This window comes from Perca fluviatilis, chromosome 22 (assembly GCF_010015445.1).
Source record: "Perca fluviatilis chromosome 22, GENO_Pfluv_1.0, whole genome shotgun sequence".
Taxonomy (NCBI): Eukaryota; Metazoa; Chordata; class Actinopteri; order Perciformes; family Percidae; genus Perca; species Perca fluviatilis.
In genome coordinates this window covers 4,803,705-4,830,313 of record NC_053133.1, presented here as the reverse complement: position 1 = coordinate 4,830,313, position 26,609 = coordinate 4,803,705, and the positions used below count along the sequence as shown (strand labels likewise).

Sequence of the window (26,609 nt, the reverse complement as noted above, 5' to 3'; positions counted from 1 at the left end):
GTGGAAACAAAAGTGCTAAAAAGCCATAGTATAGTATGTTTAAGAAAGTGCTGAAAAAGCCATAGCATAGTATATGGAAAAAACAAAAACCCATGAGTATAGTATGTTTGAAAAAAAGGGCTGAAAAAGCCATAGCATAGTATGTCCCGGAAAAAGTGCTAAAAGCCATAGTATAGTATGTCGAAAAAATAATTAAGTCATAGCATGGGGCGTTAAGACATAGTTGCGGGTTTCTGTCTAATTGCTGGTACAGGAAAAAAGAACACAAAAAGAATCTAAGTTGCTCTGGAGAATGTGGGCATCAATCCCACTACCTCTCGCATACTAGCGACTCTACCATTTGAGCTAATTCCCCTAAAATTGGAAGAGTGTAGCTCCTCATCCATTCCATGTCGGCTTTACTATGCAAACACCAAAGGCTGAGGACCTCGTTCGGACCATTAATTAATTAAATTTGATCGTAGACGGCCACCTCGTCTTCAATCTAATTTAAATGAATGGTCCGAACGAGGTCGCCTTGGGTTTTGCATAGAAAAGCCGACATGGAATGGATGAGGAGTACACTCTTCCAATTTTAGGGGGAATTAGCTCAAATGGTAGAGGCTCGCTTAGCTGTGATAGGTAGTGGGACGATGCCCACATTCTCCGGACAACTTTCTTTTTTCTTTCCTATTATAACTGGTAAACGTAACTATAGATCTATCGCCCATGACTTTAATTATTTTTTCGACACTATACTATCTTTTTTTTTTCTAATTTTAAACATTCTATACTATGGCTTTTTAGCACATTTCCAACATACTATGCTATGGCGCAACCCTTTTTAACATACTATACTATGTGTTTTTTATTTTTTTCCACATACTATGCTATGGCTTTTCAGCACTTTCTTAAACATACTATACTATGGCTTTTTAGCACTTTTGGCCGACAATACCATGGCTTTTTTATTTTTTCAACATTGCATACTATGGCTTTTAGCACTTTTGTCGACATACTATACTATGGCTTTTTTTACTTTTTCGACATACTATACTATGGCTTTATTAGCACTTTTGTCGACATACTGTACTATTGCTTTTTATTTAAAAAAAATTGACATACTATGGCTTTTTCAGCACTTTTTTCAACATACTATACCAAAATTATGAACTGTGCATATCTCAGAACCTCATAACATTGTTCCAAAGGGACTTGTTTTAATGCTTTTAGCACTTTTTTCAACATGCAATACTATGGCGTTTTTTCACATACTATACTATGGCGTTTTATCTATGGCGTTTTTATACTATACTATGGCTTTTTTATCACTTTTTCCAACATAATATGCTATGACTTTTTTCAGCACTTTTTTCAACGTACTATACTATGGCTTTTTCAGCACTTTTTTTCAACATACTATACTATGGCTTTTTCAGCCCTTTTTTCAACATACTATACCAAAATTATGAACTGTGCATATCTCAGGAAGAACCTCAAAACATTGTTTTAAAGGGACTTGTTTTAATTCAGCGAGGTTACGTTGTTGACAAGTAACAACTGCAGTAGAACACAACCTGGTTCGACGAGGATAGGATTCGAACCACGGCGTACAAAGCACAATGGATTAGCAGTCCATCGCCTTAACCACTCGGCCACCTCGTCACGATCAAATTTAATTAATTAATGGTCCGAACGAGGTCCGCCTTGGGTTTTGCATAGAAAAGCCGACATGGAATGGATGAGGAGCTACACTCTTCCAATTTTAGGGGAATTAGCTCAAATGGTAGAGCCTCGATTAGCATGTGAGAGGTAGTGGGATCGATGCCCACATTCTCCAGACCAACTTAGATTCTTTTGTGTTTCTTTTTTCCTGTACCAGCAATTAGACAGAAACCTGCAACTATGTGAACGTCCTATGCTGAAGCTTAATTATTTTTTTCAACATACTATACTATGGCTTTTTAGCACTTTTTCCGACATACTATGCTATGGCTTTTTCAGCCCTTTTTTCAACATACTATACTATGTTTTTTTTTTTTTTTTTTCCACATACTATGCTATGGCTTTTTCAGCACTTTCTTAAACATACTATACTATGGCTTTTTTAGCACTTTTGTCGACATACTATACTATGGCGTTTTATCTATGGCGTTTTATACTATACTATGGCTTTTTCAGCACTTTTTTCAACATAATATACTATGGCTTTTTCAGCACTTTTTTCAACATACTATACCAAAATTATGAACTGTGCATATCTCAGAACATTGTTCCAAAGGGACTTGTTTTAATGCAGCAAGTTACGTTGTTGACAAGTAACAACTGCAGTAGAACGCAACCTGGTTCGACGAGGATGGGATTCGAACCCACGCGTTCAAAGCACAATGGATTAGCAGTCCATCGCCTTAACCACTCGGCCACCTCGTCTTCAATCTAATTTAAATGAATGGTCCGAACGAGGTCTCGCCTTGGGTGTTTGCATAGAAAAGCCGACATGGAATGGATGAGGAGCTACACTCTTCCAATTTTAGGGGAATTAGCTCAAATGGTAGAGGGCTCGCTTAGCATGCGAGAGGTAGTGGGATCGATGCCCACATTCTCCAGAGCAACTTAGATTCTTCTGTGTTTCTTTTTTTTCCTGCCAGCAATTAGACAGAAACCTGCAACTATGTCTTAACGTCCTATGCTATGACTTAATTATTTTTTTCAACATACTATACTATGGCTTTTTAGCACTTTTTCCGACATACTATGCTATGGCTTTTTCAGCCCTTTTTTCAACATACTATACTATGGTTTTTTTTGTTTTTTTCCACATACTATGCTATGGCTTTTTCAGCACTTTCTTAAACATACTATACTATGGCTTTTTTAGCACTTTTGTCGACATACTATACTATTGCGTTTTATCACTTTTTTCGACATACTATACCATGGCTTTTTTATTATTTTTTTCAACATTGTATACTATGGCTTTTTAGCACTTTTTTCAACATGCAATACTATGGCTTTTTTCACATACTATACTATGGCGTTTTATCTATGGCGTTTTATACTATACTATGGCTTTTTTATCACTTTTTCCAACATACTATGCTATGGCTTTTTCAGCACTTTTTTCAACATACTATACTATGGCTTTTTTAGCACTTTTGTTGACATACTATACTATGGCTTTTTTTCAACTAATTATATTGCTTGTAATTTTTTTCAACATACTATGGCTTTTTCAGCCCTTTTTCAACATGCAATACTATGGCTTTTTTCACATACTATACTATGGCGTTTTATCTATGGCGTTTTATACTATACTATGGCTTTTTTATCACTTTTTTCAACATACTATACTATGGCTTTTTTAGCACTTTTGTCGACATACTATACTATGGCTTTTTTCTCACTTTTTTCGACATACTATACTATGGCTTTATTAGCACTTTTGTCGACATACTGTACTATTGCTTTTTTATAAAAAAAAATTGACATACTATGGCTTTTTCCGCACTTTTTCAAATACTATACTATAGGTTTTGTTTTTTTTTTTTCCACAAAATTAATGAACTGTGCATATCTCAGGAAGAACCTCATAACATTGTTCCAAAGGGACTTGTTTTAATTCAGCCAGTTACGTTGTTGACAAGTAACAACTGCAGTAGAACACAACCTGGTTCGACGAGGATGGGATTCGAACCACGCGTGCAAAGCACAATGGATTAAGCAGTCCATCGCCTTAACCACTCGGCCACCTCGTCTACCAATCAAATTTAAATTAATGGTCCGAACGAGGTCTCCGTCGCGGGTTTTTCGCAGAAAACCGACATGGAATGGATGAGGAGCTACACTCTTCCAATTTTAGGGGAATTAGCTCAAATGGTAGCTTCGCTTAGCATCGCGAGGTAGTGGGATCGATGCCCACATTCTCCAGAGCAACTTAGATTCTTTTGTGTTTCTTTTTTCCTGTACCAGCAATTAGACAGAAACCTGCAACTATGTCTTAACGTCCTATGCTACGACTTAATTATTTTTTTTTCGACATACTATGCTATGGCTTTTTAGCACTTTTTCCGACATACTATGCTATGGCTTTTCAGCGCCCTTTTTCAACATACTATACTATGGCTTTTTAGCACTTTTGTTGACATACTATACTATGGCTTTTTTTTCAACTAATTATATTGCTTATAACTCTTTTCAACATACTATGGCTTTTTCAGCCCTTTTTTAAACATGCAATACTATGGCTTTTTTCACATACTATACTATGGCGTTTTATCTATGGCGTTTTATACAATACTATGGCTTTTTTATCACTTTTTTCAACATACTATACTATGGCTTTTTTATCACTTTTTCCAACATAGTATGCTATGGCTTTTTCAGCACTTTTTAAACATACTATACTATAGCTTTTTCAGCACTTTTTTCAACATACTATGCTATGGCTTTTTCAGCACTTTTTTCAACATACTATACTATGGTTTTTAGCACTTTTGTCGACATACTATACTATGGCTTTTTTCACTTTTTTCGACATACTATACTATGGCTTTATTAGCACTTTTGTCGACATACTGTACTATTGCTTTTTTATTAAAAAAAATTGACATACTATGGCTTTTTCAGCACTTTTTTCAACATACTATACTATAGGTTTTTTTGTTTTTTTCCACAAAATTAATGAACTGTGCATATCTCAGGAAGAACCTCATAACATTGTTCCAAAGGGACTTGTTTTAATTCAGCCAGCTTACGTTGTTGACAAGTAACAACTGCAGTAGAACACAACCTGGTTCGACGAGGATGGGATTCGAACCCACGGCGTTAAAGGCACAATGGATTAGCAGTCCATCGCCTTAACCACTCGGCCACCTCGTCTACAATCAAATTTAAATTAATGGTCCGAACGAGGTCTCGCCTTGGGTTTTTGCATAGAAAAGCCGACATGGAATGGATGAGGAGCTACACTCTTCCAATTTTAGGGGAATTAGCTCAAATGGTAGAGCGCTCGCTTAGCATGCGAGAGGTAGTGGGATCGATGCCCACATTCTCCAGAGCAACTTAGATTCTTTTGTGTTTCTTTTTTTCCTGTACCAGCAATTAGACAGAAACCTGCAACTATGTCTTAACGTCCTATGCTATGACTTAATTATTTTTTCGACATACTATACTATGGCTTTTTAGCACTTTTTCCGACATACTATGCTATGGCTTTTTCAGCCCTTTTTTCAACATACTATACTATGGTTTTTTTTTTTTTTTTCCACATACTATGCTATGGCTTTTTCAGCACTTTCTTAAACATACTATACTATGGCTTTTTTAGCACTTTTGTCGACATACTATACTATTGCGTTTTATCACTTTTTTCGACATACTATACCATGGCTTTTTTATTATTTTTTTCAACATTGTATACTATGGCTTTTTAGCACTTTTTTCAACATGCAATACTATGGCTTTTTTCACATACTATACTATGGCGTTTTATCTATGGCGTTTTCAGCCCGCTTTTTTCCACATATATACTATGGTTTTTATTATTTTTTCCACATAACTATACTATGGCTTTTCAGCACTTTTTTCAACATAACTATACTATGGCTTTTAGCTTACATTTGTCGACATACTATACTATGGCTTTATTAGCACTTTTGTTGACATACTATACTATGGTTTTTTCAACTAATTATATTGCTTGTAATTTTTGCTCCTATGCTTTTTACATACCTTCTTTCAACCATTCCAGCAATACTATGGCTTTTTTCACATACTATACTATGGCGTTTTATCTATGGCGTTTTATACTATACTATGGCTTTTTTATCACTTTTTTCAACATACTATACTATGGCTTTTTCACCACTTCTTTCAACATACTATACTATGGCTTTTTTAGCACTTTTGTCGACATACTATACTATGGCTTTATTAGCACTTTTGTTGACGTACTATACTATGGCTTTTTTTTCAACTAATTATATTGCTTATAACTCTTTTCAACATACTATGGCTTTTTCAGCCCTTTTTTAAACATGCAATACAATGGCTTTTTTTTCACATACTATACTATGGAGTTTATCTGTAGCGTTTTATACAATTCTGTATGTTTTTATCACTTTTTTCAACATACTATACTATGGCTTTTTTATCACTTTTTCCAACATAGTATGCTATGGCTTTTTCAACCGCCGCACTTTTAAACATACTATACTATATAGCTTTTTCGCACTTTTTTCAACATACTATGCTATGGCTTTTTCACCACTTTTCTCCACATACTATACTATGGCTTTTTTAGCACTTTTGTTCGACATACTATACTATGGCGTTTTTTCACTTTTTGTCGACATACTATACTATGGGTTTTCTCCACTTTTTCGACATACTGTACTATTGCTTTTTTATAAAAAAAATTTGACATACTATGGCTTTTTCAGCACTTTTTTCAACATACTATACCAAAATTATCAACTGTGCATATCTCAGAACCTCGTTCCAAGGGACTTGTTTTAATGCAGCGAGTTACGTTGTTGACAAGTAACCTTTGCAGTAGAACGCACAACCTGGTTCGACGGGGATGGGATTCGAACCCCGCGTGCAAAAGCACAATAGATTAGCAGTCTATCGCCTTAACCACTCGTCCACCTCGTCTTCAATCTAATTTAAATGAATGGTCCGGAACGAGGTCTCGCTTCGGTGTTTGCATAGAAAAGCCGACATGGAATGGATGAGGAGCTACACTGTTCCAAATTTAGGGGAATTAGCTCAAATGGTAGAGCGCTCGCTTAGCATCGCGAGGGTAGTGGGATCGATGCCCACATTCTCCAGAGCAACTTAGATTCTTTTGTGTTTCTTTTTTCCTGTACCAGCAATTAGACAAGAACCCGCAACTATGTCTTAAGGTCCTATGATATGACTTAATTATTTTTCCGACATACTATACTATGGCTTTTTAGCACTTTTCCGACATACTATGCTATGGCTTTTTCAGCCCTTTTTCAACATACTATACTATGGTTTTTTTGTTTTTTCCACATACTATGCTATGGCTTTTCAGCACTTTCTTAAACATACTATACTATGGCTTTTTAGCACTTTTGTCGACATACTATACTATTGCGTTTTATCACTTTTTCGACATACTATACCATGGCTTTTTATTATTTTTTTCAACATTGTATACTATGGCTTTTTAGCACTTTTTCAACATGCAATACTATGGCGTTTTATCTATGGCGTTTTATACTATACTATGGCTTTTATATCACTCTTTTCCCAACATACTATGCTATGGCTTTTCAAGCACCTTTTTCAACATACTATACTATGGCTTTTTTAGCACATTTGTCCGACATACTATACTATGGCTTTATTAGCACTTTGTTGACATACTATACTATGGCTTTTTTTTCAACTAATTATATTCTTGTAATTTTTTTCAACATACTATGGCTTTTCAGCCCTTTTTTCAAGGTCCAATACTGTGGCTTTTTCACATACTATACTATGGCGTTTTATCTATGGCGTTTATATCTATACTATGGCTTTTTTATCAACTTTTTCAACATACTATACTATGGCTTTTCAGCACTTTTTTCAACATACTATGCTATGGCTTTTTCACCACTTCTTTCAACATACTATACTATGGCTTTTTTAGCCCTTTTTTTGACAGCATACTATACTATGGCTTTATTAGCACTTTTGTTGGACGTGCTATACTATGGCTTTTTTTTCAACTAATTATATTGCTTGTAATTTTTTTCAACATACTATGGCTTTTTCAGCCCTTTTTTCAACATGCAATACGATTGAACGCTTTTTATACTATACATATGGCGTTTTATCTATGGCTTTTATACTATACTATGGCTTTTTTATCACGCTTTTTCAACATACTATACTATGGCTTTTTCACCACTTCTTTCAACATACTATACTATGGTGCTTTTTAGCACTTTTTGTCGACATACTATACTATGGCTTTATTAGCACTTTTGTTGACGATACTATACTTTTTTTTTCAACATAATATACTATGGCTTTTTTCGGCACTTTTTTCAACATACAATGCTATGGCTTTTTCACCACTCTTTCAACATACTATGCTATGGCTTTTTAGCACTTTTTCAACATACTTTACTATGGCTTTTTTAGCACTTTTGTTGGCGATCTATACTATGGCTTTTTTTCAAACTAATTATATTGCTTGTAATTTTTTTTCAACATACTCATGGCTTTTTCAGCCCTTTTCAACATGCACAATACTATGGCTTTTTTCTCACTTTTTCGACATACTGTATCTATACTATGGCTTTTTAGCACTTTTTTCGACATACTATACCATGGCTTTTTTATTACTATTTTTTCAACATTGTATACTATGGCTTTTGGCACTTTTTCAACATGCAATACTATGTGTTTTTTCACATACTATACTATGGGCGTTTAATCATACGTATTCTATACTATGGCTTTTTTATCACTTTTTCCAACATAATATGCTATGGCTTTTTCAGCACCCTTTTTCAACGGTACTATACTATGAGGCTTTTCGCAGCACTTTTTCCAACATACTATGCCATGGCTTTTTCACCACACTTCTTTCAACATACTATACTATGTTTTTCAGCACTTTTTTCAACATACTATACTATGGCTTTTTTAGCACTTTTCTTGACATACTATACTATGGCTTTTTTCACATACTATACTATGGCATTTTATCTATGGTGTTTTATACTATACTATGGCTTTTTTATCACTTTTTCCAACATACTATGCTATGGCTTTTTCAGCACTTTTTCAACATACTATACTATGGCTTTTTTAGCACTTTTGTTGACATACTATACTATGGCTTTTTTTTCAAATAATTATATTGCTTATAACTCTTTTCAACATACTATGGCTTTTTCAGCCCTTTTAAACATACAGCAATACTATGGCTTTTTTTCACATACTATACTTGGCGTTTTATCTGGCGTGTTTATACAATACTATGGCTTTTTTTATCACTTTTTTCAACATACTATACTATGGCTTTTTATCACTTTTTCCAACATGGTATGCTATGGTTTTTCAACCTACCTTTAAAACATACTATACTATAGCTTTTTTCAGCACTTTTTTCAACATACCTATGCTATGGCTTTTTCAGCACTTTTTTCAACATACTATACTATGGCTTTTTTGAGCACTTTTTTGTCGAATATACTATACTATGGCTTTTTTCAATCAATTATATTGCTTTATAACTCTTTCAACATATATGGCTTTTCAGCCCTTTTTTAAACATGCAATACTATGGCTTTTTCACATACTATACTATGCTACTTTATCTATGACGTTTTATACAATACTATGGCTTTTTATCACTTTTTCAACATACTATACTATGGCTTTTTATCACTTTTTCCAACATAGCATACTATGGCTTTTTTAGCACTTTGTTCGACATACTATACACTGGCTTTATTAGCACTTTGTTGACGATGCTATACTATGGCTTTTTTCCAACATAATACACTATGGCTTTTCCAGCACTTTTTTCACAATACAATGCTATGGTCTTTTCACCACTTCTTTCAACATACTTAATGCTGTATTTTTAGCACCTTTTTTTCAACATACTTTACTATGGCTTTTTAGCACTTTTTTTTGATATACGTGACGGTATTTTTTTTCTAACCACTATATTGTTTGTAATTTTTTTTCAACATACTCATGGTTTTTCAGCCCTTTTTCCAACATGCAATACTCATGGTTTTTTTTTCCACTTTTTTCGACATAATTGTACTCATACTATGGTTTTTTAAGACCCTTTGTCGACATACTATACCATGGCTTTTTTATTAATATTTTTTCAATTTCGTATACTTATGGTTTTTAGCACTTTTTTCAACATGCAATACTATGGCTTTTTTTCACATACTTATAATTATGGGGTTTTTATCTTATGGCATGCTTTTATACCATACTCATGGTTTTTTACACTTTTTCCAACATAATATGCATGGTTTTTCAGCACTTTTTCAACGTACTATACCTATGGCTTTTCTAAGCACTTTTTCAACATACTATGCTATGGTTTTTTCAACTTCTTTCCAACATACTAATACTCAATGGTTTTTTCCAGCACTTTTTTCCAACATACCATACTATGGCTTTTTAAGACCCTTTTCTTGACATAATTATACTATGGCTTTTTTCACATACTTATACATGGCGGCATTTTATCTATGGTGTTTTATAACTCATACTATGGCTTTTTTTATCACTTTTTCCAACATACTATGCTATGGCTTTTTCTGAACCTCTTTTTTCAACATACCATACTCATGGCTTTTTAGCACTTTTGTTGACATACTATACTCATGGCTTTTTTCAAATAATTATATTGCTTATAATCTTTTCAACATACTCATGGCTTTTGCCCTTTTTTAAACATGCAATACTGTATTTTTTTCACATACTATACTATGTGCGTGCATTTATGACGTTTTATACAATACTATGGTTTTTTATCACTCTTTTTCCAACATACTTATACTATGGCTTTTTTTATCACTTTTTCCAACATAGTATACTATGGCTTTTCCGCGACACCTTTTTAAACATACTTACATAATTATAGCTTTTTCAGCACTTTTTCAACATAATTATGCTATGCTTTTTTTCAGCACCTTTTTTCCAACATACTATACTATGGCTTTTTAGCACTTTTGTCGGTTACACTATACTATGGTTTTTTTCAACCAATTATATTGCTTATAACTCTTTTCAACATACTCATGGCTTTTTTTCAGCCCTTTTTTAAACATGCAATACTATGGCTTTTTTACATACCTTATACTATGGATGCTTTATCTATGACGTTTTATACAATACTATGGCTTTTTATCACTTTTTTCCAACATACTATACTATGGCTTTTTTATCACTTTTTCCAACATACTCATGCTATGGCTTTTTTTTAGACACTTTTTTTCAACATAATTTTACTTATGGTTTTTTAGCACCCTTTTGTTGATCGTGACTATACTATGGTCTTTTTTTTCAACCAATTATATTGTTTTGTAATTTTTTTCAACATACTCATGGCTTTTTCAGCCCTTTTTTTCAACATGCAATACTATGGTTTTTCTCTCACTCTTTTTTCGACATACTTGTACATTATACCTTATGGCTTTTTTTAGCACTTTGTGTGAACATTACTATACTCATGGTTATTTTATTTTTATTACTTTTTTCAACAATTGTATACTTATGGCTTTTTAGCACTTTTTTTCAACATGCAATACTACATGGCTTTTTCACATAATTATACTATGGCGTTTATCTATGGTTTTATACTATAATTATGGTTTTTTATCACTTTTTCCAACATAATATGCTATGGTTTTTTCAGCACCTTTTTTCAACGGGATCATACTATGGCTTTTTCAGCACCTCTTTTTTCAACATACTCATGCTATGGCCTTTTTCACCACTCTTTCAACATACTATACTATGGCCTTTTCTTAGACACTTTTTTCAACATACTATACTCATGGTTTTTTAACACTTTTCTTTGACATACTCATACTTATGGCCTTTTTTCACATACTCATACTCATGGCATTTTATCTATGGTGTTTTATACCTATACTCATGGCTTTTTATCACTTTTTCCAACATACTATGCTATGGTTTTTCAGTACACTTTTTTCAACATAATTATACCATGGGTTTTTTGAACTTTTGTTGACATACTTATACTATGGGTTTTTTTCCAAATAATTATATTGCTTATAACTCTCTTTTCAACATACTTATGGCTTTTTCTGCCCTTTTTAAACATGCAATACTATGGGGTTTTTTCACATACTATACTCATGCGCTTTATCTATGGCGCTTTTATACAATACTCATGGCTTTTTTATCACTTTTTTCAACATACTCATACTCATGGCTTTTTTAGCACTCCTTCCAACATAGTAGCTGCTATGGTTTTTCAGCACCTTTTTAAACATACTATACTATAGTTTTTTTCAGCACTTTTTTTCAACATACTATACTATGGCTTTTTAAACTTTTTGTCGACATACTATACTATGGCTTTTTTCAACCAATTATATTGTTTATAACTCTTTTCAACATACTATGGCTTTTTCAGCCCTTTTTTTAAACATGCAATACTATGGCTTTTTTCACATACTCATACTTATGGCGTTTTATCTATGACGCTTTATACAATACTATGGTTTTTATCACTTTTTTCAACATACTATACCATGGCCTTTTTATCACTTTTTTCCAACATAGTATGCTATGGCTTTTTCAGCACTTTTTTAAACATACTATACTTATAGTTTTTCAGCACTTTTTCAAACATACTATGCTATGGCTTTTCAGCACTTTTTTAAACATACCTATACTATGCCTTGTTTTAATGCAGCCAGTTACCTTGTTGATAAGTAAAACCTCTGCAGTAGAACGCAACCTGGTTCGACGAGGATGGGCCAACTTTTGTTGACATACTATACCATGGCTTTTTTCAACCAATTATATTGCTTATAACTCTTTTCAACATACTATGGCTTTTTCAGCCCTTTTTTAAACATGCAATACTCATGGCTTTTTCACATACCATACTATGGCGTTTTATCTATGGCGTTTTATAATTATACTTATGGTTTTTATCACTTTTTCCAACATAGTATGGCTTTTTCAGCACTTTTTTTCAACATAATATACTATGGCTTTTTTAGCACTTTTTTCGAATATACTATACTATGGCTTTTTTCACTTTTTCGACATACTATACTATGGCCTTTATTAGCACTTTTGTCGACATACTTGTACTATTGCTTTTTTATTAAAAAATTGACATACTATGGTTTTTCAGCACTTTTTTTCAACATACTATACCAAAAATAATGAACTGTGCATATCTCTGGGGAAGAACCTCAAAACATTGTTCCAGCGGGACTTCTTTTTTGCTTGCGGCCGTTGTTGACAAGTAAAACTGTAGTAGAACACAACCTGGTTCGACGAGGGATGGGATTCAACCCGTGCCGTAAAGCACAATGGATTAGCAGTCCATCGCTCTTTAACCACTCGGCCACCTCGTCTTCAATCTAATTTAAATTAATGGTCCGGAACGAGCTCGCCTTGGTGTTTGTATTGGAAAGCCGACATGGAATGGATGAGGAGCGCACTCTTCCAATTTTAGGGGAATTAGCTCAAATGGTAGAGCCGCTTTAGCATGCGAGAGGTATTGGATCTGATGCCCACATTCTCCAGAGCAACTTAGATTCTTTTGTGCTTTTTTCCCTGTACCAGCAATTAGACAGAAACCTGCAACTATGTCTTAACGTCCTATGCTATGACTTCAATTATTTTCTTATACATACTATACTCATGGTTTTTTAGCACTTTTTCCCACTACATATGCTATGGCTTTTTCAGCCCTTTATTCAACATACTGTTTGGTTTTTTGTTTTTTCCACATACTCATGCTATGGCTTTCTTAACAACTTTCTTAAACATACTATACTATGGCTTTTTAGCACTTTGTCGACATACTATACCATTATGCTTTTATCCTTTTTCGACATACTATACCATGGGTTTTTATTATTTTTTTTCAACATTGTATACTATGGCTTTTTTAACCCTTTTTCAACATGCAATACTATGGCTTTTTTCAACATACATTATACTATGCGGCGTTTTATCTATGGCGGTTTTATACATTATACCATGGCTTTTTATCACTTTTTCCAACATACTATGCTATGGTTCTTTTTCAGCACTTTTTCAACATACTATACTATGGCCTTTATTAGCACTTTTGTTGACATACTATACCATGGCTTTTTTTCAACCAATTATATTGCTTTAGTAATTTTTCAACATACTATGGCTTTTCAGCCCTTTTTCAACATGCAATACTATGGCTTTTTCACATACCATACTCATGGCGTTTTATCTATGGCTTTTATACTACAAGCTATGGTTTTTTCAAGCACCTTTTTTTTCAACATAATATACTATGTTTTTTAGCACTTTTGTCGACATACTATACTATGGCCTTTTTTTCACTTTTTTCGACATACATACTATGGCTTTATTAGCACTTTTGTCGACATACTGTACTATTGCTTTTTATTTAAAAAATTGACATACTATGGCTTTTTCAGCACTTTTTCAACATACTATACTATAGGTTTTTTGTTTTTTTTCCACAAAATTAATGAACTGTGATATCTCAGGAAGAACCTCATAACATTGTTCCAGGGGACTTGTTTTAATTCAGCCAGTTACGGTTGTTGACAAGTAACAACTGCGTAGAACACAACCTGGTTCGACGGAGGATGGGATTCAACCCATCGCGAAAGCACAATAGGATTAGCAGTCCATCGCCTTTAACCACTCGGCCCACCTCGTCTACAATCAAATTTAAATTAATGGTCCGGAACGAGGTCTCGCTTTGGTTTTTGTGATAGAAAAGCCGACATGGAATGGATGAGGAGCTACACTCTTCCAATTTTAGGGGAATTAGCTCAAATGGTAGAGCTTCGCTTAGCATGCGAGAGGTAGTGGATCGATGCCCACATTCTCCATATGGTGTTTTATACTATACTTATGGCTTTTTTATCACTTTTTCCAACATACTATGCTATGGCCTTTTCAGCACTTTTTCAACATACTATACTATGGCTTTTTTTCAAATAATTATATTGCTTTATAACTCTTTTCAACATACTATGGCTTTTTCAGCCCTTTTTAAACATGCAATACTATGGCTTTTTCACATACTATACTATGGACGTTTTATCTAATGGCGTTTTATACAATACTATGATTTTTATCACCTTTTTTCAACATACTATACTATGGCTTTTTTATCACTTTTTCCAACATAGTATGCTATGGCTTTTTCAGCACCTTTTAAACATACTATACTATAGCTTTTTCAGCACTTTTTTCAACATACTATGCTATGGCTTTTTCAGCACTTTTTTCAACATACTATACTATGGCTTTTTTAGCACTTTTGTCGACATACTATACTATGGCTTTTTTTTCAACTAATTATATTGCTTATAACTCTTTTCAACATACTATGGCTTTTTCAGCCCTTTTTTAAACATGCAATACTATGGCTTTTTTCACATACTATACTATGGCGTTTTATCTATGACGTTTTATACAATACTATGGCTTTTTTATCACTTTTTTCAACATACTATACTATGGCTTTTTTATCACTTTTTCCAACATAGTATGCTATGGCTTTTTCAGCACTTTTTTAAACATACTATACTATAGCTTTTTCAGCACTTTTTTCAACATACTATGCTATGGCTTTTTCAGCACTTTTTTAAACATACTATACTATGGCTTGTTTTAATGCAGCCAGTTACCTTGTTGACAAGTAACCTCTGCAGTAGAACGCAACCTGGTTCGACGAGGATGGGCCAACTTTTGTTGACATACTATACTATGGCTTTTTTTTCAACTAATTATATTGCTTATAACTCTTTTCAACATACTATGGCTTTTTCAGCCCTTTTTTAAACATGCAATACTATGGCTTTTTCACATACTATACTATGGCGTTTTATCTATGGCGTTTTATACTATACTATGGCTTTTTTATCACTTTTTCCAACATACTATGCTATGGCTTTTTCAGCACTTTTTTCAACATACTATACTATGGCTTTTTTAGCACTTTTGTCGACATACTATACTATGGCTTTTTTTCACTTTTTTCGACATACTATACTATGGCTTTATTAGCACTTTTGTCGACATACTGTACTATTGCTTTTTTATTAAAAAAAATTGACATACTATGGCTTTTTCAGCACTTTTTTCAACATACTATACCAAAAATAATGAACTGTGCATATCTCAGGAAGAACCTCATAACATTGTTCCAAAGGGACTTGTTTTAATTCAGCCAGTTACGTTGTTGACAAGTAACAACTGCAGTAGAACACAACCTGGTTCGACGAGGATGGGATTCGAACCCACGCAACAAAGCACAATGGATTAGCAGTCCATCGCCTTTAACCACTCGGGCCACCTCGTCTTCAATCTAATTTAAATGAATGGTCCGAACGGAGCTCTCGCGTTGTGTTTGCATAGAAAAGCCGGACATGGAATGGATGAGGGCGGCACTCCTTTCCAATTTTAGGGGAATTAGCTCAAATGGTAGAGTCGCTTAGCATGCGAGGATAGGGATCGATGCCCACATTCTCCAGAGCAACTTAGATTCTTTTGTGTTTCTTTTTTTCCTGTACCAGCAATTAGACAGAAACCTGCAACTATGTCTTAACGTCCTATGCTATGACTTAATTATTTTTTTCGACATACTATAACTATGGCTTTTTAGCCACTTTTTCCGCACATACCATGCTATGGCTTTTTCAGCCCTTTTTCAACATACTATACTATGGTTTTTTTGTTTTTTCCACATACTATGCTATGGTTCTTTCTTTTAGCACTTTCTTAAACATACTATACTATGGCTTTTTAGCACTTTTGTCGACATACTTTACTGTCTTTTTCACATACCATACATGGCTTTTTATTATTTTTTCAACATTGTATACTATGGCTTTTTAGCCTTTTCAAAATGTCTCCTTTCACATACTATACTATATGCGTTTATCTTATGAGCGTTTATACAATTCTATGGCTTTTTATCACTTTTTTCAACGCATCTATACTATGGCTTTTTATCACTTTTTCCAACATAGTATGCTATTCTTTTTCAGCACTCTTTTTAAACATACCATAACTATAGCTTTTTCAGCACTTTTTCCACATACTATGCTATGGCTTTTTCAGCACTTTCTTAAACATACCATACTATGGCTTTTTAGCACTTTTGTCGACATACTATACTATTATGCGTTTTATCACTTTTTTTCGACATACCATACCATGGCTTTTTTATTATTTTTTTTCAACATTGTATACTATGGTTTTTAGCACTTTTAAACATTTACTAAAAAAGCTATGGCTTTTTCAGCACTTTTTTTCAACATAATATACTATGGCTTTTTCAGCACTTTTTTCAACATACTATGCTATGGCCTTTTTCACCACTTCTTTCAACATACTATACTATGGCTTTTTAGCACCTTTTGTCGACATACTATACTATGGCCTTTATTAGCACTTTTGTTGACGTATTCATACTATGGCTTTTTTTTCAACCAATTATATTGTTTGTAATTTTTTCAACATACTATGGCTTTTTCAGCCCTTTTTCAACATGCAATACTATGGTATTTTTCACATACTATACCTATGGCGTTTTATCTATGGCGTTTTTATACTCTTTATAACTTTTTTCAACATAATAAACCTATGGCTTTTTCAGCACTTTTTTCAACATACTATGCTATGGCTTTTTCACCTCACCTCTTCAACATACTATACCATGGCTTTTTAGCACTTTTGTGGACATACTATACTATGGCTTTTTTCCACTTTTTTCGACATACTGTACTATTGCTTTTTTATAAAAAAAAATTTGACATACTATGGCTTTCTCAGCACTTTTTTCAACATACTATACCAAAAATTATGAACTGTGCATATCTCAGAACCCTATAACATTGTTCCAGCGGGACTTGTTTTACGCTCAGTTACGTTGTTGACAAGTAACCTCTGCAGTAGAACGCAACCTGGTTCGACGAGGATGGGATTCGAACCCACGCGAAAGTGCACAATGGATTAGCAGTCCATCGCCTTAACCACTTCGGCCACCTCGTCTTCAATCAAATTTAAATTAATGGTCCGAACGAGGTCTCGCTTCTTGTGTTTGTACAGAAAAGCCGACATGGAATGGATGAGGAGCTACACTCTTCCAATTTTAGGGGAATTAGCTCAAACAGTAGAGCGCCGCTTTAGCATGCGCGAGGGTGGATTGATGCCCACATTCTCCAGAGCAACTTAGATACTTTTGTGTTTCTTTTTTTCCTGTACCAGCAATTAGACAGAAACCCGTAACTATGTCTTAACGTCCCATGCTATGACTTAATTATTTTTTCCGACATACTATACTATGGCTTTTTAGCACTTTTTCCGACATACCATGCTATGGCTTTTTCAGCCCTTTTTCAAACATACTATACTATGGGTTTTTTGTTTTTTTCCACATACTATGCTATGGTTTTTCAGCACTTTCTTAAACATACTAACATATGGTTTCTTTTATCTATGGCGTTTTATACTTATACTTATGGTTTTTTCAGCACTCTTTTTCAACATACTATACGCATTTTTACTTTTTTCCAACATACTATACCAAAAATTATGAACTGTGCATATCTCAGAACCTCATAACATTGTTCCAAAGGGACTTGTTTTAATGCAGCCAGTTACCTTGTTGACAAGTAACCTCTGCAGTAGAACGCAACCTGGTTCGACGAGGATGGGCCAACTTTTGTTGACATACTATACTATGGCTTTTTTTTCAACTAATTATATTGCTTATAACTCTTTTCAACATACTATGGCTTTTTCAGCCCTTTTTTAAACATGCAATACTATGGCTTTTTTCACATACTATACTATGGCGTTTTATCTATGGCGGCTTTATAATATACTATGGCTTTTTATCACTTTTTCCAACATAGTATGCTATGGTTTTTCAGCACTTTTTTAAACATACTATACCTTATAGCTTTTTCAGCACTTTTTTCAACATACCATGCTATGGCTTTTTCAGCACTTTTTCAACATACTATACTATGGTTTTTTAGCACTTTTGTCGACATACTATACTATGGCTTTTTTCACTTTTTTTTCAACATACTATACCAAAAAATAATGAACTGTGCATATCTCAGGAAGAACCTCAAAACATTGTTCCAAAGCGGACTTTGTTTTAATTCAGCCAGTTACGCTGTTGACAAGTAACAACTGCAGAAACACAACCTGGTTCGGACGAGGATGGGATTCGAACCCACGCGGTAAAGCACAATGGATTAGCAGTCCATCGCCTTTAACCACTGGCCACCTCGGCTTCAATCTAATTTAAATGAATGGTCCGGAACGAGGTCTTGCCTTTGTGGTTTGTGCATAGAAAAGCCGGACATGGAATGGATGAGGAGCTACACTCTTCCAATTTTAGGGGAATTAGCTCAAATGGTAGAGCCGCGTTAGCATGCGAGAGGTAGTGGGATCGATGCCCACATTCTCCAGAGCAACTTAGATTCTTTTGTGTTTCTTTTTTCCTGTACCAGCAATTAGACAGAAACCTGTAACTATGTCTTAACGTCCTATGCTATGACTTAATTATTTTTCCACATACTATACTATGGCTTTTAGCACTTTTTCCGACATACCATGCTATGGCTTTTTCGCCCTTTTTTCAACATACCATACTATGGTTTTTTTTTTTTTTCCACATACTATGCTATGGCTTTTTCAGCACTTTCTTAAACATACTATACTATGGCTTTTTAGCACTTTTGTCGACATACTCATAATGGCTTTTTATCTATGGCGTTTTATACTATACTTATGGCTTTTTTCAGCACTTTTTCAACATACTATACTACATGGCTTTTTCAGCACTTTTTTCAACATACATATACCAAAATTATGAACTGTGCATATCTCAGAACCTCATAACATTGTTCCAGCGCGGGACTTTGTTTTAATGCAGCCAGTTACCTTGTTGACAAGTAACCTCTGCAGTAGAACGCAACCTGTTCGACGAGGATGGGCCAACTCTTTGTTGACATACTATACTATGGCTTTTTTTCAACTAATTATATTGCTTATAACTCTTTCAACATACTCATGGCTTTTCTAGCCCTTTTTAAAACATGCAATACTATGGCTTTTTCAAATTACCATACTATGGCGTTTTTATCTATGGCGCTTTATACCATAATATGGCTTTTTTATCACTTTTTTTCCAACATAGTATGCTATGCTTTTTTCAGCACTTTTTAAACATACTATACTATAGCTTTTCAGCACTTTTTTTTCAACATAACCTTATTATGTGCTTTTTAGCACTTTTGTCGATATACTATACTCATGGCTTTTTTTCACTTTTTTACATACATACCATACTATGGCTTTATTAGCACTTTGTCGCACATACTGTATTATTGCTTTTTTATTAAAAAAAATTGACATACTATGGCTTTTTAGCACTTTTTTCAACATACTATACCAAAAATAATGAACTGTGCATATCCTCAGGAAGAACCTCAAAACATTGTTCCAAAGGGACTTTGTTTTAATTCAGCCAGTTACGCGGTTGACAAGTAACAACTGCGTAGAAACACAACCTGGTTCGACGTAGGATGGGATTCGAACCCACGCGCCGCAAAGCACAATGGATTAGCAGTCCATCGCTTTAACCACTCGGCCACCTCGCTTTCAATCTAATTTTAAATGAATGGTCCGAACGAGGTCTCGCTTTGGGTGTTTGTATAGAAAAGCCGACATGGAATGGATGAGGAGCGACACTCTTCCAATTTTAGGGAATTAGCTCAATGGTAGAGCCGCTTAGCATGGAGAGGTAGTGGGATCGATCGCCCACATTCTCCAGAGCAACTTAGATTCTTTGTGCTTTTTTCCTGTAACCAGCAATTAGACAGAAAACCTGCACCATGTCTTAACGTCCTATGCTATGACTTAATTATATTTTTTCGACATACTATACTCATGGCTTTTTAGCACTTTTTCCGACATACTATGCTATGGCTTTTTCAGCCCTTTTTCAACATACCATACTATGGTTTTTTGTTTTTTTCCACATACCATGCTATGGCTTTTTCAGCACTTTCTTAAAACATACCATACTATGGCTTTTTAGCACTTTGTTCGACATACTATACCATTAGTGCTTATCACTTTTTTTCGACATAATATACCAATGGCTTTTTATTATTTTTTCAACATTGTATACTATGGCTTTTAGCACTTTTTTCAACATGCAATACTATGCTTTTTTCACAAACTATACTATGCTGCTTTTATCTATTGTGTTTTTATATCATACTATGGCTTTTTTTATCACTTTTTCCAACATACTATGCTATGGTTTTTTCAGCACTTTTTTCAACATACTCATACTTATGGCTTTTTAGCACATTTGTCGACATACTCATACTATGGCTTTATTAGCACTTTTGTTGACATACTATACTATGGCTTTTTTTCAACCAATTATATTGCTTGTAATTTTTTCAACATACTACTGCTTTTTCAGCCCTTTTTCCAACATGCAATACTATGGCATTTTTCACATACTCATACTATGCCTGCTTTATCTATGCCGCTTATACCATAATACCATGCTTTTTATCACTTTTTTTCAACATACTATACCATGGCTTTTTCAGCACTTTTTTCAACATAATTATGCTATGGCTTTTTCACCACTTCTTTCAACATACTATACTATGGTTCTTTTTTCACCACTTTTTCAACATACTATACTATGGCTTTTAGTACTTTTGTTCGATTATTACCATACTATGGCTTTTTCGCACTTTTTCGACATACTGTACTTTTGCTTTTTTATAAAAAAAAATTTGACATACTATGGCTTTTCAGCACTTTTTTCAACATACTATACCAAAATAATGAACTGTGCGCATATCTCACAACCTCATAACATTGTTCCAAAGGGACTTGTTTTAATGCAGCCAGTTACATTGTTGACAAGTAACCCCTGCAGTAGAACGCAACCTGGTTCGACGAGGATGGGATTCGAAATCCCACGCCGCAAAGCACAAATGGATTAGCAGTCCATCCCTTTAACCACTCGGGCAACCTCGCCCTCAATCTAAATTTAAAATGAATGGTCCGGAACGAGGTCTCGCCTCTTGTGTTTGCATAGAAAAGCCGTACATGGAATGGATGAGGAGCTACACTCTTCCAATTTTAGGGGAATTAGCTCAAATGGTAGAGCCGCTAGCATGACAGGTAGTGGATCGATGCCCACATTCTCCAGAGCAACTTAGATTCTTTTTGTGTTTCTTTTTTCCTGTACCAGCAATTAGACAGAAACCTGTAACTATGTCTTAACGTCCTATGCTATGACTTAATTATTTTTCGACATACTATACTCATGGCTTTTAGCACTTTTCCGACATACCATGCCTTTTCAGCCCTTTTTCAACATACCATACTATGGTTTTTTTGTTTTTTCCACATACTCATGCTATGGCTTTTTCAGCACTTTCTTAAACATATTATACTCATGGCTTTTTAGCACTTTTGTCGACATACTATACTATGGTTTCTTTTATCTATGGCGCTTTTATACTCATAATTATGGCTTTTTCAGCACTTCTTTTTTTCAACATACTATACCCAAAAATTATGAACTGTGCATATCTCTGTGAACCCTCATAACATTGTTCCAAAGGGACTTGTTTTAATGCAGCCAGTTACCTTGTTGACAAGTAACCTCTCTGCAGTAGAACGAACCTGTTCGACGAGGATGGGCCAATCCTTTTGTTGACATACTATACTATGGCTTTTTTTCAACTACCTATATTGTTTATAACTCTTTTCAACATACCATGGTTTTTCTAGCCCTTTTTAAACATGCAATACTATATTTTTTCACATACTATACTATATGCTTTATCTATGCATGCTTTATATACTATACCTTACATGGCTTTTATCACTCTTTTCCAACATATAGTATGCTATGGTTTTTCAGCACTTTTTAAAACATACTCAAATATACTATAGCTTTTTCTTTAAAGACTTTTTCAACATATCTATGCTATGGTTTTTCAGCACTTTTTTTCAACATAATTATACTATGGCTTTTTAGCACTTTTGTCGTATTATACTATAAGTAATAATGTAACTGAACGAAGTGGGCTCTTGATTTAGAAAAAGCCATAACATACTATGTTGGAAAAGTGATAAAAAACCATAGTATAGTATAAAACATCACATAGATAAAGCTTGTCGCCAGGTATAGGTATGTTAAGAAAAAAGCCATAGTGTTAAATGTTTAAAAAGGAATGAAAAATAGTGTTGAGAAAAGGTTATAAACAATAGATGGTTGAAAAAAATATAGTATAGTGTAATCAACAAAGGATTCATTATCCAACACCTCGTCCCGGTCCCAGGTTAAGTTCTACTGCAGAGTTACTGTCAACAAGGTAACTGGCTGCATTAAAACAAGAATCCCTTTGGAACAATGTTATGGGGTTCGAGATATGCACAGTTCATAATTTTGGTATAGTATGTTTGAAAAAGTGCTGAAAAACCATGAGTATTATAGTATAAAACATACATAGATAAAAGCCATAATTATAATACAAAGAGAATGCTAAAAAAGCCATAGTATATTATGTTTAAGAAAGTGCTGAAAAGCCTTAGCATAGTATGTGGAAAAAAATAAAAACATGAGTATGGTATGTTGAGAAAAAGGGCTGAAAAAAATACATAGCATGAACATGTCTTGAAGTGCTAAAAAGCCATAGTATAATTATCTTAACCGAAAAAAATAACTAATTAAGTCATAGCATGGGGCGTTAAGACACTTATAGTTACGGGTTTCTGTCTAAATTGCTGGTACAGGAAAAAAACACAAAAGAATCTAAGTACGCTCTCTGGAGAATGTGGGCATCGATCCCACTACCTCTCGCATGCTAAGCGAGCGCTCTACCATTTGAGCTAATTCCCCTAAAATTGGAAGAGTGTAGCTCCTCATCCATTCCATGTCGGCTTTTCTATGCAAACACCCAAGGCGAGACCTCGTTCGGACCATTCATTTAAATTAGATTGAAGACGAGGTTGCCGAGTGGTTAAGGGGATGGACTGCTAATCCATTGTGCTTTGCACGCGTGGGTTCGAATCCCATCCTCGTCGAACCAGGTTGCGTTCTACTGCAGAGGTTACTTGTCAACAATGTAACTGGCTGCATTAAAACAAGTCCCTTTGGAACAATGTTATGAGGTTGTGAGATATGCACAGTTCATAATTTTTGGTATAGTATGTTGAAAAAAGTGCTGAAAAGCCATAGTATGTCAAATTTTTTTTATAAAAAAGCAAAAGTACAGTATGTCGAAAAAAGTGAGAAAAAAGCCATAGTATAGTATGTCGACAAAAGTGCTAAAAAAGCCATAGTATAGTATGTTGAAAGAAGTGGTGAAAAAGCCATAGTATAGTATGTTGAAAGAAGTGGTGAAAAAGCCATAGCATAGTATGTTGAAAAAAGTGCTGAAAAAGCCATAGTATAGTATGTTGAAAAAAGTGATAAAAAAGCCATAGTATAGTATAAAACGCCATAGATAAAACGCCATAGTATAGTATGTGAAAAATGCCATAGTATTGCATCTTGAAAAAAGGGCTGAAAAAGCAGTAGTATGTTGAAAAAAATTACAAGCAATATAATTAGTTGAAAAAAAAGCCATAGTATAGTATGTCAACAAAAGTGCTAATAAAGCCATAGTATAGTATGTCGACAAATGTGCTAAAAAAGCCATAGTATAGTATGTTGAAAAAAGTGCTGAAAAAGCCATAGCATAGTATGTTGGAAAAAGTGATAAAAAAGCCATAGTATAGTATAAAACACAATAGATAAAACGCCATAGTATAGTTTGTGAAAAAAGCCATAGTATTGCATGTTGAAAAAAGTGCTAAAAAGCCATAGTATACAATGTTGAAAAAAATAATAAAAAAGCCATGGTATAGTATGTCGAAAAAAGTGATAAAACGCAATAGTATAGTATGTCGACAAAAGTGCTAAAAAAGCCATAGTATAGTATGTTTAAGAAAGTGCTGAAAAAGCCATAGCATAGTATGTGGAAAAAAAACAAAAAAAACCCATAGTATAGTATGTTGAAAAAAGGGCTGAAAAAGCCATAGCATAGTATGTCGGAAAAAGTGCTAAAAAGCCATAGTATAGTATGTCGAAAAAAATAATTAAGTCATAGCATAGGACGTTAAGACATAGTTGCAGGTTTCTGTCTAATTGCTGGTACAGGAAAAAAAGAAACACAAAAGAATCTAAGTTGCTCTGGAGAATGTGGGCATCGATCCCACTACCTCTCGCATGCTAAGCGAGCGCTCTACCATTTGAGCTAATTCCCCTAAAATTGGAAGAGTGTAGCTCCTCATCCATTCCATGTCGGCTTTTCTATGCAAACACCCAAGGCGAGACCTCGTTCGGACCATTCATTTAAATTAGATTGAAGACGAGGTGGCCGAGTGGTTAAGGCGATGGACTGCTAATCCATTGTGCTTTGCACGCGTGGGTTCGAATCCCATCCTCGTCGAACCAGGTTGTGTTCTACTGCAGTTGTTACTTGTCAACAACGTAACTGGCTGAATTAAAACAAGTCCCTTTGGAACAATGTTTTGAGGTTCTTCCTGAGATATGCACAGTTCATTATTTTTGGTATAGTATGTTGAAAAAAGTGCTGAAAAAGCCATAGTATGTCAATTTTTTTTAATAAAAAAGCAATAGTACAGTATGTCGACAAAAGTGCTAATAAAGCCATAGTATAGTATGTCGAAAAAAGTGAAAAAAGCCATAGTATAGTATGTCGACAAAAGTGCTAAAAAAGCCATAGCATAGTATGTTGAAAAAAGTGCTGAAAAAGCTATAGTATAGTATGTTTAAAAAAGTGCTGAAAAAGCCATAGCATACTATGTTGGAAAAAGTGATAAAAAAGCCATAGTATAGTATAAAACGCCATAGATAAAACGCCATAGTATAGTATGTGAAAAAAGCCATAGTATTGCATGTTTAAAAAAGGGCTGAAAAAGCCATAGTATGTTGAAAAGAGTTATAAGCAATATAATTAGTTGAAAAAAAAGCCATAGTATAGTATGTCAACAAAAGTTGGCCCATCCTCGTCGAACCAGGTTGCGTTCTACTGCAGAGGTTACTTGTCAACAAGGTAACTGGCTGCATTAAAACAAGTCCCTTTGGAACAATGTTATGAGGTTCTGAGATATGCACAGTTCATAATTTTTGGTATAGTATGTTGAAAAAAGTGCTGAAAAAGCCATAGTATAGTATGTTGAAAAAAGTGCTGAAAAAGCCATAGTATAGTATAAAACGCCATAGATAAAAAGCCATAGTATAGTATGTCGACAAAAGTGCTAAAAAAGCCATAGTATAGTATGTTTAAGAAAGTGCTGAAAAAGCCATAGCATAGTATGTGGAAAAAAAACAAAAAAAAACCATAGTATAGTATGTTGAAAAAAGTGCTAAAAAGCCATGGTATAGTATGTCGAAAAAAATAATTAAGTCTCTCTCTCTCTCATAGCATAGGACGTTAAGACATAGTTGCAGGTTTCTGTCTAATTGCTGGTACAGGAAAAAAAGAAACACAAAAGAATCTAAGTTGCTCTGGAGAATGTGGGCATCAATCCCACTACCTCTCGCATGCTAAGCGAGCGCTCTACCATTTGAGCTAATTCCCCTAAAATTGGAAGAGTGTAGCTCCTCATCCATTCCATGTCGGCTTTTCTATGCAAAAACCCAAGGCGAGACCTCGTTCGGACCATTAATTTAAATTTGATTGTAGACGAGGTGGCCGAGTGGTTAAGGCGATGGACTGCTAATCCATTGTGCTTTGCACGCGTGGGTTCGAATCCCATCCTCGTCG

At 34.4% G+C, this 26,609-nt stretch overlaps 13 non-coding genes across 13 annotated transcripts; 4 read left to right on the top strand and 9 right to left on the bottom strand.

Annotated features, from left to right (window-relative positions):
• Window positions 1–1,562: 1,562 nt before the first annotated feature.
• trnas-gcu lies at window positions 1,563–1,644 on the bottom strand. Its single transcript has one exon. It is a non-coding gene; the product is annotated as a tRNA-Ser (tRNA).
• Window positions 1,645–2,327: 683 nt separating this feature from the next.
• On the bottom strand, window positions 2,328–2,409 carry trnas-gcu. The gene has a single exon. It is a non-coding gene; the product is annotated as a tRNA-Ser (tRNA).
• A 2,365-nt stretch (window positions 2,410–4,774) lies between these two features.
• Window positions 4,775–4,857, bottom strand: trnas-gcu. The gene has a single exon. It is a non-coding gene; the product is annotated as a tRNA-Ser (tRNA).
• Window positions 4,858–4,960: 103 nt separating this feature from the next.
• Window positions 4,961–5,033, top strand: trnaa-agc. The gene has a single exon. It is a non-coding gene; the product is annotated as a tRNA-Ala (tRNA).
• Window positions 5,034–6,551: 1,518 nt separating this feature from the next.
• On the bottom strand, window positions 6,552–6,633 carry trnas-gcu. Its single transcript has one exon. It is a non-coding gene; the product is annotated as a tRNA-Ser (tRNA).
• Window positions 6,634–15,986: 9,353 nt separating this feature from the next.
• Window positions 15,987–16,069, bottom strand: trnas-gcu. Its single transcript has one exon. It is a non-coding gene; the product is annotated as a tRNA-Ser (tRNA).
• A 1,612-nt stretch (window positions 16,070–17,681) lies between these two features.
• Window positions 17,682–17,763, bottom strand: trnas-gcu. The gene has a single exon. It is a non-coding gene; the product is annotated as a tRNA-Ser (tRNA).
• Window positions 17,764–20,306: 2,543 nt separating this feature from the next.
• trnas-gcu lies at window positions 20,307–20,390 on the bottom strand. Its single transcript has one exon. It is a non-coding gene; the product is annotated as a tRNA-Ser (tRNA).
• A 3,211-nt stretch (window positions 20,391–23,601) lies between these two features.
• On the bottom strand, window positions 23,602–23,674 carry trnaa-agc. Its single transcript has one exon. It is a non-coding gene; the product is annotated as a tRNA-Ala (tRNA).
• Window positions 23,675–23,777: 103 nt separating this feature from the next.
• On the top strand, window positions 23,778–23,859 carry trnas-gcu. Its single transcript has one exon. It is a non-coding gene; the product is annotated as a tRNA-Ser (tRNA).
• A 1,151-nt stretch (window positions 23,860–25,010) lies between these two features.
• Window positions 25,011–25,083, bottom strand: trnaa-agc. The gene has a single exon. It is a non-coding gene; the product is annotated as a tRNA-Ala (tRNA).
• Window positions 25,084–25,186: 103 nt separating this feature from the next.
• Window positions 25,187–25,268, top strand: trnas-gcu. Its single transcript has one exon. It is a non-coding gene; the product is annotated as a tRNA-Ser (tRNA).
• Window positions 25,269–26,527: 1,259 nt separating this feature from the next.
• trnas-gcu lies at window positions 26,528–26,609 on the top strand. Its single transcript has one exon. It is a non-coding gene; the product is annotated as a tRNA-Ser (tRNA).